The sequence below is a fragment of the Furipterus horrens genome, unplaced genomic scaffold (genome assembly GCF_987537825.1).
Source record: "Furipterus horrens unplaced genomic scaffold, mFurHor1.1.pri manual_scaffold_1, whole genome shotgun sequence".
In the NCBI taxonomy this organism is placed as follows: domain Eukaryota; kingdom Metazoa; phylum Chordata; class Mammalia; order Chiroptera; family Furipteridae; genus Furipterus; species Furipterus horrens.
The window spans coordinates 96,673,361-96,686,357 of NW_028327171.1; the positions used below are offsets into that span (position 1 = coordinate 96,673,361).

At 39.1% G+C, this 12,997-nt stretch overlaps 1 pseudogene; it reads left to right on the forward strand.

Annotated features, from left to right (window-relative positions):
* The first annotated feature begins 6,243 nt into the window (after positions 1-6,243).
* LOC150021546 (non-histone chromosomal protein HMG-17 pseudogene) lies at positions 6,244-6,517 on the forward strand (annotated as a pseudogene).
* The last annotated feature ends 6,480 nt before the right edge of the window (positions 6,518-12,997 follow it).

Here is a 12,997-nt window from a genome sequence, read left to right on the forward strand (position 1 = left end):
GCAAACCAGGTCCCCCAGCCTAGGGTTCCAGTGCCAGGAAGATAAGTTTCCATAGCTTCTGACTGCAAAAACCAGCAGGGATTGAGTCAGAAGAAAAAAACTGCTGGAGTCCCAAACAGTTCCCCTTAAAGAACCCACACACAGACTTACTCAGACTTACTCCTGAGTTCCAGCACTAGGGTAGCACCGTGAATGGCACCAGTGGCATACAGGGAGGAACTGAAATATCTGGCATCAAGGCAGGAGCTGGAGGACAATTTTCTCCCAGACAGAAAGGCAGTCACAGGCCATTGTTCCTTTTCAGATCTCTCCCCCAACAGAGCCACAGAGTTGGCAGGCCAGTGCCATATCTGAGACTCCATAAACCTGGCTAACACTGTTTGCCTCACCCTGGAGAGCCCCTGTGACTCTCTTCCACACAACTTATGCACCTACCCAAGCTGCTTTTCCATGTGAATGGCTTGTCTTGGCTTCCCAACTTCCAAAATCCTAACAATAAGCAACATCCAACCTCAATGAACTCCTAGCCCTTGTAACTCTTGCTAAGGGGCTCCAGGCTCAGCACTAACAACAGCCATCCTAGATTCATATCTTGGCTTCACCTGGGAATCTCCAAGCCCAGCACAAGTAGCCGCTATTTCAGATTGCTTTATGGCACAGGCAGGGTAGCCCCAGATATAACACAGGTGGAGGCTGACCTCGGCCTGCACCAAACAGGAAACCCCAGGGCCAACACACCCAGTGGACAGCTACAGACCATGTCGGAGCACCACCATTCTGCCCCTACACAGCTGATCCTCCATGGTGGTTGGAGGTTGATGGTCAATGGTTACAGCCAGTCCTTGCAGCTAACTGACCTGGGTAAATCCATCCCATTGACCTGCAGTAGTATCAAGGCTCAATTATTAGAGAAGGGCTTACTCAGCCCACATGAAGTGTGCACTTCTGTATCCAGCAATCTATCAGATGCAGAGTTCAAAACAATGGTTATAAGGATGCTCAAGGAAATTAGTGAGTACCTCCACAGCATGAAAAAGATCCAGTCATAAACAAAGGATACACTATTGAAATGAAGAACAATTTACAGGGAAACAACAGTAAAGTGTATGAAGCCAATAATCAAGTCAATGATTTGGAACATAAGAAAGCAAAAAACAACCTATCAAAACCACAAGAAAAAAAAATCCCCTCCCCCCCAAAAGTTAGGATAATATAAGCAGCCTCTGAGACAACTTCAAGCATTCCAACATTCACATCATAGGGGTGCCAGCGGAGAAGAGGAAATAATAATGAAAGAAACTTCCCTAATTTGGTGAAAGAAATAGACATACAAGTCCACTAAGCACAGTGAGTCCCAAACAAGTTGGACCCAAAGAGGACCACACCAAGACACATCATAATTAAAATGCCAAAGTTTGAAGATAAACAGAGAATCTTAAAAGCAGCAAGAGAAAAGCAGAGTTACTTACAAAGGAATTCCCATAAGACTATCAGCTGATTTCTCGAAAGAAACTTTGCATGCAAGAAGGGACTGGCAAGAAGTGATGAAAAGCAAGGACCTACAACCAAGATTATGCTCGCTATCCAGCAAAGCTGTCATTTCAAATGGAAGGACAGATAAAGCACTTCCCAGACAAGGTAAAGCTAAAAGAGTTCACCATCACCAAGCCATTATTATATGAAAAATAAGATCAAAACGGTGAATATTAAAATGACAACAAACTCACAACTATCAACAATCGAATCTAAAAAATAAAAACAGAAACAAACTAAGCAAACAACCAGAATAGGAACAGGATCATATTTGGGGGCTCATTTGGAGGGTTGTCAGCTTGGAGGGGGAAGGAGGAGAAAGAGGGAAACGGTGCAGGGATTAAGAAGTATAATAGAGAGATTTCCAGCCAAGATGGAGGTCTAGATAGACAGGCTGCATCTCCCTCCACAACTAAGAAGGAATGCAACTACCTCAAAACTAGAGACAACCAGAAGTTCCAGAAAGTCGAGCTGTATGGAAGTTCAACAAACAAAGATATAAAGAAGAAATACTCATCCAGACAGATAGGAGGGGTGGAGCCAGGGTGGAGAGGATGCGGTGTGGTGGCAACAGCAGTGGTGGCAACAGCAGGCTGCCGGAAAGTGCAGTCACACATTTTAAAAAGTCAGGAGGGATACCTGGGGAGCACTCTCAGCCCCAGACTAGACCATGCATCTCATGGTCCCAGCACCGGGGAAACTAAAGCCTCATTGCTTCTGACTGTGCAAACAAGTGGGGGGTGGGGCGGAGGAAGAAACTTCCAGTCTCTCAGCGGAGTCTGCTTGTTTAAAAGGCCCGCACAGTCCTAGAACATCCACAGACCCACCGACTCTGGGAACAACAGCCAGGGCAACAACTAGAGAGGCGCCAGTCCCATACAAAGTGGGAGAAGTACCTGGAAAAGGGGAAAGTGCTGAGAAAGTGACATTGGTCCCTCTCATACCACTCCCCCATATACAGCGCCACAATGTGGTGAAACAGTTTGCCCTCAACTGACGAGAAACCTAAGGCTCTGCCCCTTACAACATAACAGAGGTGATGGCTCTACCTAAGACGCAGAGGCAAACAAACACAGGAGCCTGTCAAGATGAGGAGAATGAGAAGTATGGCCCAAAAGCAGGAATGGATTCAGGTTCCAGTGGGAGAACTAAGCAATGAGGAGATAGCCAACCTAACAAATACAGAGTTCAAAACACTGGTGATAAAGATGCTCACAGGCTTGACAGATATGCTTAAGTATGGCAAATGCATAAAGGAAGAAGTGAAGACTATGCTAAATGAAATGAAGGAGAATCCACACAAAACCAATGGTGAAGGGAAGGAAACCAGGGTTCATATCAATGATTTGGGACATAAGGAGGAAAACAACAGCCAAAAAGTGCAGAATGAGGAAGCAAGAATTGAAAAAAATTAGGAGAGGCTTAGGAATCTCTGAGACAACTTTAAACGTGCAAACATCCGAATTATAGGGGTGCCAGATGGAGAAGAGGAAGAGTAAGAAATTGAAAACTTATGTGAGAAAATAATGAAGGAAAACTCCCCATATTTGGTGAAGGATATAGGCATACAAGTCCAGGAAGCACAGAGAGTCCCAAACAAGCTAGACCCAAAGAGGACCACACCAAGACCCATCATAATGAAAATGCCAAAGGTTAAAGATAAAGAGAGAACCCTAAAAGTAGCAAGAGAAAAGCAGAGAGTTACTTACAAAGGGGTGCCTATAAGACTATTAGCTGATTTCTCCAAAGAAACTTTGCATGCAAGAAGGGCCTGGCAAGAAGTATTCAAGGTGATGAAAAGCAGGGACTTACAATCAAGATTACTCGATCTAGCAAAGCTATCATTTAAAATGGAAGGGCAGATGAAGTGCTTCCCAGACAACATAAAGCTAAAGGAGCTCATCATCACCAAGCTATTATTATATGAAATGTCAAAGGGAGTTACTTAAGAAAAAGAAGTTCAAAATTATGAACATTAAAATGACAACAAACTCACAACTATCAACAACTGAATCTAAAAAATAAGAACAAAGTTCAACTAAGGAAACCAGAATAGGAACAGAATCATAGGTATGGGGATCATTTGGAGGGTTATCAGCTGAGAGGGGGAAGGGGGAGAAATGGGGAAATGGTGCAGGGATTAAGAAGCATAATTATTAAATACAAAATAGACAGGGGGAAGTTAAGAATAATATAGGAAAGAGTGAACCCAAAGAACATATATACACGACCCATGGACATGAACTAAGGAAGGGTGGGATTGCTGGAGGGAAGTGGGTACTGGGAAGCGGGGAGCAAAGGGGAAAAAAATTGAGATTACTGTAACAACATAATCAATAAAATATACTTTAAAAATATACTTTAAAATATACAGAATAGGGAGATGTTAAGAATAGTATAGGAAAGGATGAAACCAAAGAATTTACATGCACAACCCATGAACATTAACAAAGGGGATGGGATTGCTGAAGGGAAGGGTGGTAATAGGTGGAGCAGGTGAAAGGGAAACATTGGGACAACTGTAACAGCATAATCAATAAAATATACTTAAAAACAATTATTTGGTGAGGATGAACTCCTTTAGTTTTTTCTTATCTGGGAAGCTTTTTATCTGCCCTTCCATTCTAAATGATATCTTTTCTCAGTAGAGCAGCCTTGACTGTAGGTCCTTGCTTTTCATTACTGAATATTTCTTGCCAATACCTTCTGGCCTACAAAGTTTCTTTTGAGACATCAGCTGACTCTCCTATGTAAACTTCCCTGTAGGTAACTAATCACTATTCTCTTGCTGATTTTATATTTAATCTTTGGCATTTTAATTATGATATGCCTTGGAGTGGGTCTCTTTGCACCCATCTTGTTTGGGACTCTCTGTGCCTCCTGGACTTGCAAGTCTGTTTCCTTCACCAAATTGGGAAGTTTTCTTTCATTATTTTTTCAAATAGATTTCCAATTTCTTTCTCTTCCTCTTCTCCTTCTGTCTCTCCTATGATTTGGATGTTGGTACATCTAAAGTTATCCCAGAGGTTCTTAATACGTCCCTTGTTTTTTTCAATTCTTGTTTCTTCTTTCTGTTCTGGATAAATATTTCTTTCTTTCTCTTGTTCCAAATCATTTATTTTTATCCCTATTTCCTTCCCTTCACTACTGGTTTCTTGTATATTTTTCTTTATTTCATTTTCTGTAACCCTAATTTCTTCCTTTATTTTGTGGCAATACTCAATTATTTCTCTAACCATCCTGATCACCAGTATTTTGAACTCTGTATCTGATAGGTTGGCTCTCTCCATCTCATTTAATTTTTTTTTCTGGAATCTGTTCTATTCCTTCATTTGGGTGATATTTCTTTGCCTCCTCAACTTGGCAGCCCCCCTTTGTTTGTTTCTGTGCATTGGGTAGAGCTGCTTGACTCCGTGTCTTGGTAGTATGACCTAATGCAGTAGGTGTCCTGTAGGGTCTAATAACACAGCCTCCCCCATCACCCAAGCTGAGTACTTAAGGTACTCCCTTCATTAGGGCTTAGTACACCCTCCTCCTGTAGTTGAGCCTTGGTTGCTGTTGGCAGATAAATGGGAGGGATTTATCCAGGCCATTCAGCTTCAAGGACTGGCTGTGACCACTGATCACTAATCTCCACCCTCTGTGGAGGATCAGCTGTTCAAGGGCAGAGTGGTGGTGCTCCAACATGGTCTGTAGCTGTCCACTGAGTGTGTTGGCCCTGGGGTTTCCCAGGTGGTGCAGGCCAAGGTCAGCTGTCACCTGTGTTTTGCAACACGGAACAATTACAGGACTTAGTGGGGAAACTTAAAGATGCTTTGAAAAGCCTGGAAAGAGCAACTCAATTTTAACTTGGGGAAGTTAGTGAACCACCCAGATCTAGAAGACAAACAGGAACTTCTTGCCATCAGCAGAACCATCATTTGTGTGAGCTGGATATCCTTCTTTTTAAAAGAAAAAAAACATCTTTTTGGATTTATGCCATTCATAAATTTTGACGCTTTTTAACACTGGTGAAAGTGAAATTCTGCCTAAGTATTTGAATCTATTAACTGTACATTGGTCCATGTTGGTCATTTTTCAAGTCATAGAAAAGGAAGTAGACAGTATTTACATTATGAATAAATAAGTTTCCACCCTGTCTGGGCTATAAAGCAATCTGAGATGGCTGCTACTTGTGCTGGACTGGAGATTTCCAGATGATGCCAAGCTGTGAATTTAAGCTGGCTGTTGCTAGATCTAGGCCTGGAGCTCATCGGGACCAACTGTTGCTTGTTCAGTAGGATTTTGTCATGATCAGAAACAGTAAATTTACATATTTTTATTATCAGAAGAAAGAAGTTGTTTAAAGATAAAAAATAACTTAAGACTAACAAATTGAATAACCACAGAAAAGCTATTTTGCCAAAAATATACATACCACCTATATCTTTCTTTTACTGCAATGAAAATGTTTTAGAATTTTAAAAATAACACTTCCATTGATGTATTCTAATGTATTTACTTCTGTACAGTTTTCTACAGAGTAAAAAGATAATTATGGAATAAAATTTTTGAAAACAATATTATGCGTTCTATTGAGACACATCAAAGTATCAGTCACCCGGAGCAGTGTGAAGAAGAGGTAAGAACAACCCCAGGATGACCAAAGCCTGTGCGCCTTTGCACCCCTGCATCCAGCCCCTATGTCCCACCATTGTAGCCTTCCTCATTATGCCCAAGAGAAGGGCTGAAGCATTTGCTAAAGGAGATAAAGCCAAGGTGAAGGACAAAGCGCAGAAAAGATCCTCCAAGTTATCTGATAACTTGCTTGTCTGAAGCCAGCACCCAGGCCTAAAAAGGCCCCGGCAAAGAAGGAGGAGAAGGTAACTAAAGGGAAAAAAAGGGGAAAGCTGATGGCGGCAACGATGGGAATAACCCTGCAGGAAATGGAGATGCCAAGATAGACCAGGCACAGAGAGCTGGAGTTGCTGGAGATACCAAGTGAAGTGTGTGCATTTTTGATAATTGTGTACCTCTCGTGACTGTACAGTTTGAAATACTATTTATATCAGGTTTTATAAAAATGCAGAGTTTTTACTTTTTTAAAGCTATGTTGTTAGCACAGAGAACACTTTATTATTGTTTTTGGGGTGAAGAACATATATTACTAATAGAATGTTTCCAAAGCTGGATTGGCATAGGAAAAAATACCTTTACCTTCCAGTTTTGAGAGACTTCCCTTGAATCACTGAGATGGCATCCCTCAAAAGCGCTGCAGTTCCTTTTTTAGATTGTGGATCTACAGATTGATAATTTTGCATTTTCAGTTCATTTCCTGAAATGAGAGTTGGCTTGTGAAAAGTTGTTAAACAACGTGTTTAATGTGAAATATCAACCCTCACTCTAAACTTTCTCTGTTCAGAGCATCAAATGAACACTTCATTGGGTTTTATAGTGGCTTTCTGATTTTGGTAGTTCATTGAAGAAAGAAGTTTGAAAGTTGTATATTGTTCATGATTGTCTACCCATGTCCTGCCTGAAATGCCATGATTGTTTATGAAAAATATGTTTAATAAAGCTGGAATGGTTCCAGGACATTTGTTGGATCTGAGAACAAAGGCCCCTCCACAGGTTCTGCACCTGCCTCAAGATCCTGTTCCATTTGCCAGCGTTTGGGTGGTGACCACCCTGCTCTCTCCTTTGATTCTATCCAGGATTCATGGGGGCTCCTTAGATGCTGGTAACTGTACATAGTAAAGGGCCTTTTGTCCCATCTCTGTAGGAAAACCCTTGTTGTGGTCTCCTTACCCCTCAGTCTGAACCACAGATCTTTTACCTCTCATGAGGGTCTAGTCTCAAAGCTGAACTCTCAAATGGCTTCAGTTTTGGAGCAAATGTTTCCATAGCTTGGACTCACTTGCTCTGAGCTCTAGCACTGGGGCAGCAGCTCAAAAGGCACCAGAGACATAAGCTGTCAGGTATCAGGACAAGAGCTGGAGGGGCAGATTTCTCCCAGATAGAAATACCAGCAGAGGCCATTATTTCTTTCCTGAGCACTTCCCTGACAGAGTTGGCAGGTAGGTGCCATATCTGAGTCTCCACCAACCTGGCTATCAAAGAATTCAATTTTCTTATTATATTTTAAAATATCTACATATTATTTTTTTCTTATGGTGGGTAGCTCAACTTAATAAGATTGATATTTATGCTTATTTTTTATCACAGTGTTTTTAAGATTATCAATATCTAAATCTTCTCTCTACCACAAAATCAAAATAAACGCCAAAGTTCACAGTCACGTTTCTACAGTTCTGTGCACCTCCACCTCACATTCATCCCATAATGATATAATCTACAGCAGTGCTACTCAAAATGTGGTCCATAAATTGGTATCAGTTTGTGTGTGTGTGTGTGAGAGAGAGAGAGAGAAGAGACCTTTGTTCTAGTGTAAATTAAATGAATTAGTAGACGCACAGTTTAGTCCAGGTGGCTTTTTTTTGGCAAGATTTTCTCAATAAAAGAAGGAGAGTATTGATTTACATTCTTGTATAAGACCTTTATCTCATCTAGAGAGATAAACTATTCTTGGACTAGCACTTTGAGTAGTATTGGTCTAAACTGGAGTTTTAGTTCTAGGTTGCTAGAATATGTTTTTGTGTGTCATTGCTTATTTAGTCAACAATAAAATTTACTAAGCTTAATATTTCTTTTCTTCAACACTTTAAAAATGCTACTTTATTCTCTTCTTTCATCCAGTGCTACTACTCAGAAAATTTAGTCTGACTTTTATTGCTTGGTAGTTAACCTGCATTTATCCTTTGGAAACTTTATAGCATTTGATTTTTGAACTAAGAGCTCTAAAATGTTACTTTAATATGTCTAGGTATAACTTCTCTCATCTATCCGGTTGTACAATTCATATGAGTCTTTTCAAACTAAGGTCTTACATCTTCCATTATTTTTTCAAATCAAACTTTATTTTACAGTTATTCCAATAATATTAACATTCCCTCTTATATCCTCCATAGTTTTAAACTTATTTTTTATCTTTTTTCATTTTCCTAATGCTTTCTTACAATATTCTCCAACCTGATTATCAAACTTATTTTGTTCTTTGACTGTATTCATTCTGCTACTTAGTTATTAAACCTGTCCATTGAGATCTTTACTTCAACAATAATATATTGATAGTCAATATCTCCAATTCTTCTTTGAAGCTTCCTGTTTTATATTTTCCATATTCTCTCTTATGTCTCTGAGGATATTTACTGTTTTAATTTTAAAGGTTTTGTCCACTACATCCATTCACTCTGATTACTTCTGTAATAATTTTTTGTTTGATTTTATCTTTTTTAAATGCTTCTGGATTCATACTGTGAGCATGTGAGCTCAATTTACCATCATAAAATCAGTTAGTTACCTTGACAAATAATGGATACTGGGGGAGAAGGGGAAAGTTTAGGCCATAGCTTGTCCTGGTTTAAGAAGCAGAGGGGTATATCACAGCATGAAGACCGTCTGGCATTACACTTTAGACTCAACCCTTCTGTGCCCTGCACCAATGAGATGCTGCCTAACGAGTAAACCACTGAGTACCTCTATCCCGGGCATTAATCCTTTCTAAAAGTAATCACAAAACTGTTTTAAAAAACTTATAATCCAGCCCACAGAAGAGAGTGAGTAAGGAAGTTGGTTGGAATACTCTATTACCTAGTTGCACTCAATTCCAGCTAATTACCCCAGGGCTCACCTAGTCACCCTAGGATCTGCTGTTCTTAACAATTCAATCACTAACATTCATTGAATTGCCCTTTAGGGCTCCGTACTTCTTTACAGGGAGCTGATGCATCAGCTTTGATTATAACCTTTCGTAAAATGAACTGAAGTGCCTTTTGCTGGATGATTGGACCAAAAAAATGTGGTACATTTATACAATGGAATACTACTCAGCCCTAAGAAAAGATGAAATACTGCCATTTGTGACAACATGAATGAATCTTTAAATTATCACACTAAGTGAAATAAGTCAGATAGAAAAAGTAAGGAACCATATGATTTAAGTCATATGTGGAATATAAAACTGAAAGCAAGAAATGAACAAACAAAACAAATAAAATTCATAGGCATTGACAACAGTATGGTGGTTAACAGAGGAAAAGGGGTACAGGGGATAGTAAATGGTAAAAGGGGTCAAATATATGGTGACAGAAGGAGATTTGACTTTGGGTGGTAAACACACAATGCACTATATAGATAATGCATCATAGAATTGAACACTTGAAACCTATATAATTTTATTAACCACTGTCTCTCCAATAAATTTAAAAAGAATTCTAGTTTTGCCATTTTCCACCAAAATGACTAAATCAGGTTTGTCCCACTTTTCTCAAAAATCTCCACAGAAATCATTTGTATTTAGAGCAGAATCTGGAATATAACTTTACTATAAGTATACAATCTCATAATAAACACAGATGAGAACTTTTACATTAAAAAAGAATTTAGCCCTGGCCAGTGTGACTCAGTTGGCTGGAGCATTGTTCAATAAACCGAAAGGTTGCAAGTTCGATTCCTAGACAGGGCACATGCCTAGGTTGTGGGTTCACCCAGTCAAGGTGGTACGACAAGCAACTGATTGATATTTCTCTCACAATAGTGTTTCTCTTCCTCGCTCTCTCCCTCTCTTCCCCATTCTCTAAAATCAATAAGCATGTCCTCAGGGGAGGACTTTTTAATTAATTAGTTAGTTAACTTTTTATTTCTGTAGAGTTAAGATAGCAGGCCTGCAACTGCTGTCCTTAGAAAGGCTTGCTTACAAGACTGGTCTCTGGCCAGCATCTGAGAACTTGATTAGAAAACTTTCCCTAAATGATAACAGTGGCTCACTATACCTATATTATTTGTACAAACAATGTGGTTTATGCTAAACACCAGCTTTCCTTCTGAGAGTATGGAATTTCAGTGACTATAGTCACTCACACAAGGCCGTTGTGCTGACATGACCAGCCCACAATAAAAACTCTATTATAGAGTTCTAGGCTCAGGCCAATGCTCCTGGGTAGATATTACTCGTATGTTGGTATAGCTAGCTCATTGCCGGCAAAATTAAGTGCATCCTGTACAACTCCACTGGGAGAAGAGTCCTAGAAGCGTGTGACTTCACCTTGAGTGCCTTTTCCTTTACCAGTTTTGCTTTGTATATATTCTTTCAGTGTGATAGATGGCCATGAGTATGATCATATCCTGAGACCTGTGAGTTCTCCTAGTACATTACCAAATTTGGGGAGTAGTCTTGGAAACCCCTGACACAATTTACCTGAGACCAAATAAAACAATCTAAATATATCTCAACATCTCTGCCTCTGGAATGGCATCTCAGCCATTCAGGGTGCCAGAAAGCACCTTTTCCAGAAAGGCAATAAGTATGTAAATTAGAGGCATACTACAAAGTAAACTTGCCTATCAAAATAACCTTGCCTAATGTGGTATACAAAATTAACGTTGCTTAATGTGGAATATAGAATTAAAATGTTAAAAATGTTATCAGTGAGAACAGCAAAATCCATGCTTTTTCCTATAAGACAAACAATGAACAGAGCAAAACAATAAAAACACAAGCTGAAAAGTGTTCTAAAATATTTTAATAGAACTAGCATGGCAGTGAGACCAAACACACAATTACAAATGATAAAAATTGACTACATAAAACAACTGTTTTCCTCTCTATTGAGAAAAGCAACCTTGAGGGAAGTGAAGAACTACACTACTCCTGCTCCAAACCCAAACCATTCTAAGAACTCACCTCCTACACATGAGCACTGTCTGATATTTACTCTCCAGATCTCCTTAGAGAAATCTGTTGGTACAGCAGGCCAAACCTTAAAAGAAAGCTCAAAAACACTTCTCTGAAGGAAAAAAAAAAAAATCCTCTCTGAAGTTAGAGAATGTAATATGAAGTGAAACTAGATTATTTAATGAGCTTCCAAAGAAGAGGACATTAGAAAATATATCTCTGTTGTTCTTTGAGTTATGGTAAAAATCATAACTTTTAAGAATAAGAATTTATAATCTAATTATAAATTACATGGACAAGTCATACATCATGTTGCATATGTGTGCCAGAAATTTCTGTCAACATAGTAGATGATATCTACTATAAATCTTTTACATGATTGTTGAACAGAAAACATAATTAAATGTATTTTAAATTTAAAGCATTCATTCTGACAGTAATTATTAAAATTCAAGGAATTTAAGTTATATGTGGAAAGTTCTCCAATGTTTCTTTCATTTACATAATGCCTCTCCCAATATTTTCTTCCTAATACAAAAGTTTGAGGTCCCAATTAGATTGTGACTACGATTTTCTCATATTTTATTCCCAAATTAATTCTGGTATAGCAGGCACTCAGTAAATGTTAATTACTGTTATTAAAAGAAGAGGGGAAATATGGTAGGAAAAGGTCTCATGTAAATTATTGAGCTCTAATCCATTACCTCTCTGCATCTAGACTCCTGTTTCTGTCAGAGCATTCAAAACATTTCTAGCATAGGATGTTAATCTGTGTATGCTATGCTTGCTGACTCTCTGATGTCCCTGACTCTGCCTACCTATCTAGACCTACGTTTGCTTTCATGTCTTAGATAGATTCCATAAACTTAATAATTACAGGACTTGGACATATGCTGAGATCACTCTGGACCCAATGACCATTCACTATAGAGACAGGCATTACTGAAAGAACTGAGATGACCATGTCCTAATGGTAAGATCCCACCACTGTTCTATGTTCTTTCTATTCTCATTAGATGAACATGACAGAGTATAACTATGCCATTTAGGTCAGATGGATTTTAGCATTAAAAGCTGATTCTGAAGAATGTGTGTAAAGCATCTTCCCAAGTCATATGAAATTTATTGACTACTAGTTTAGCAAAGTATATCCTGCCTTCAGTGCTTTGGAACTAGACCAAGGGTGGGTTTTCCTCAGTGCTCTGGGAGAAGTGCTAAATGCCCTTACATCAATTCAAGCCCTATCTCATGACCTAGTTATGTTTGCACAACCTGCATGACTAAATAGCTGCTCAGTTTTTTAATCCACACTCCTTTTCCCCACGAGGGCTTAAATCCTATACTGAATCTCAGCCCTAACACCCAGAAGGCAACATCCTGATTCCAATGCCTTATTTACATAAATACTTAAAAAATAGAGTGAAGGAGGAAAAAGGGATGATTAAATAAATTACGTGGTTTTCCTTGTCATATTTATTTCCAGTGGATTGTTTATTTGAACCCTCAAACTTTGGATGACTATTTTGCAAAAACGGTCCTGTCAAATTATTCTGGACTCTGACTATGGAGGATTACAAAATGAGTCCTGTGATGTTTATTAATCCCTGGCTAGGATACTACTTCACCCACACAGACCACCTGGAACCAAGATACTGCCAACAATAAATCAGAATATTGCCAGAACACAGAGAG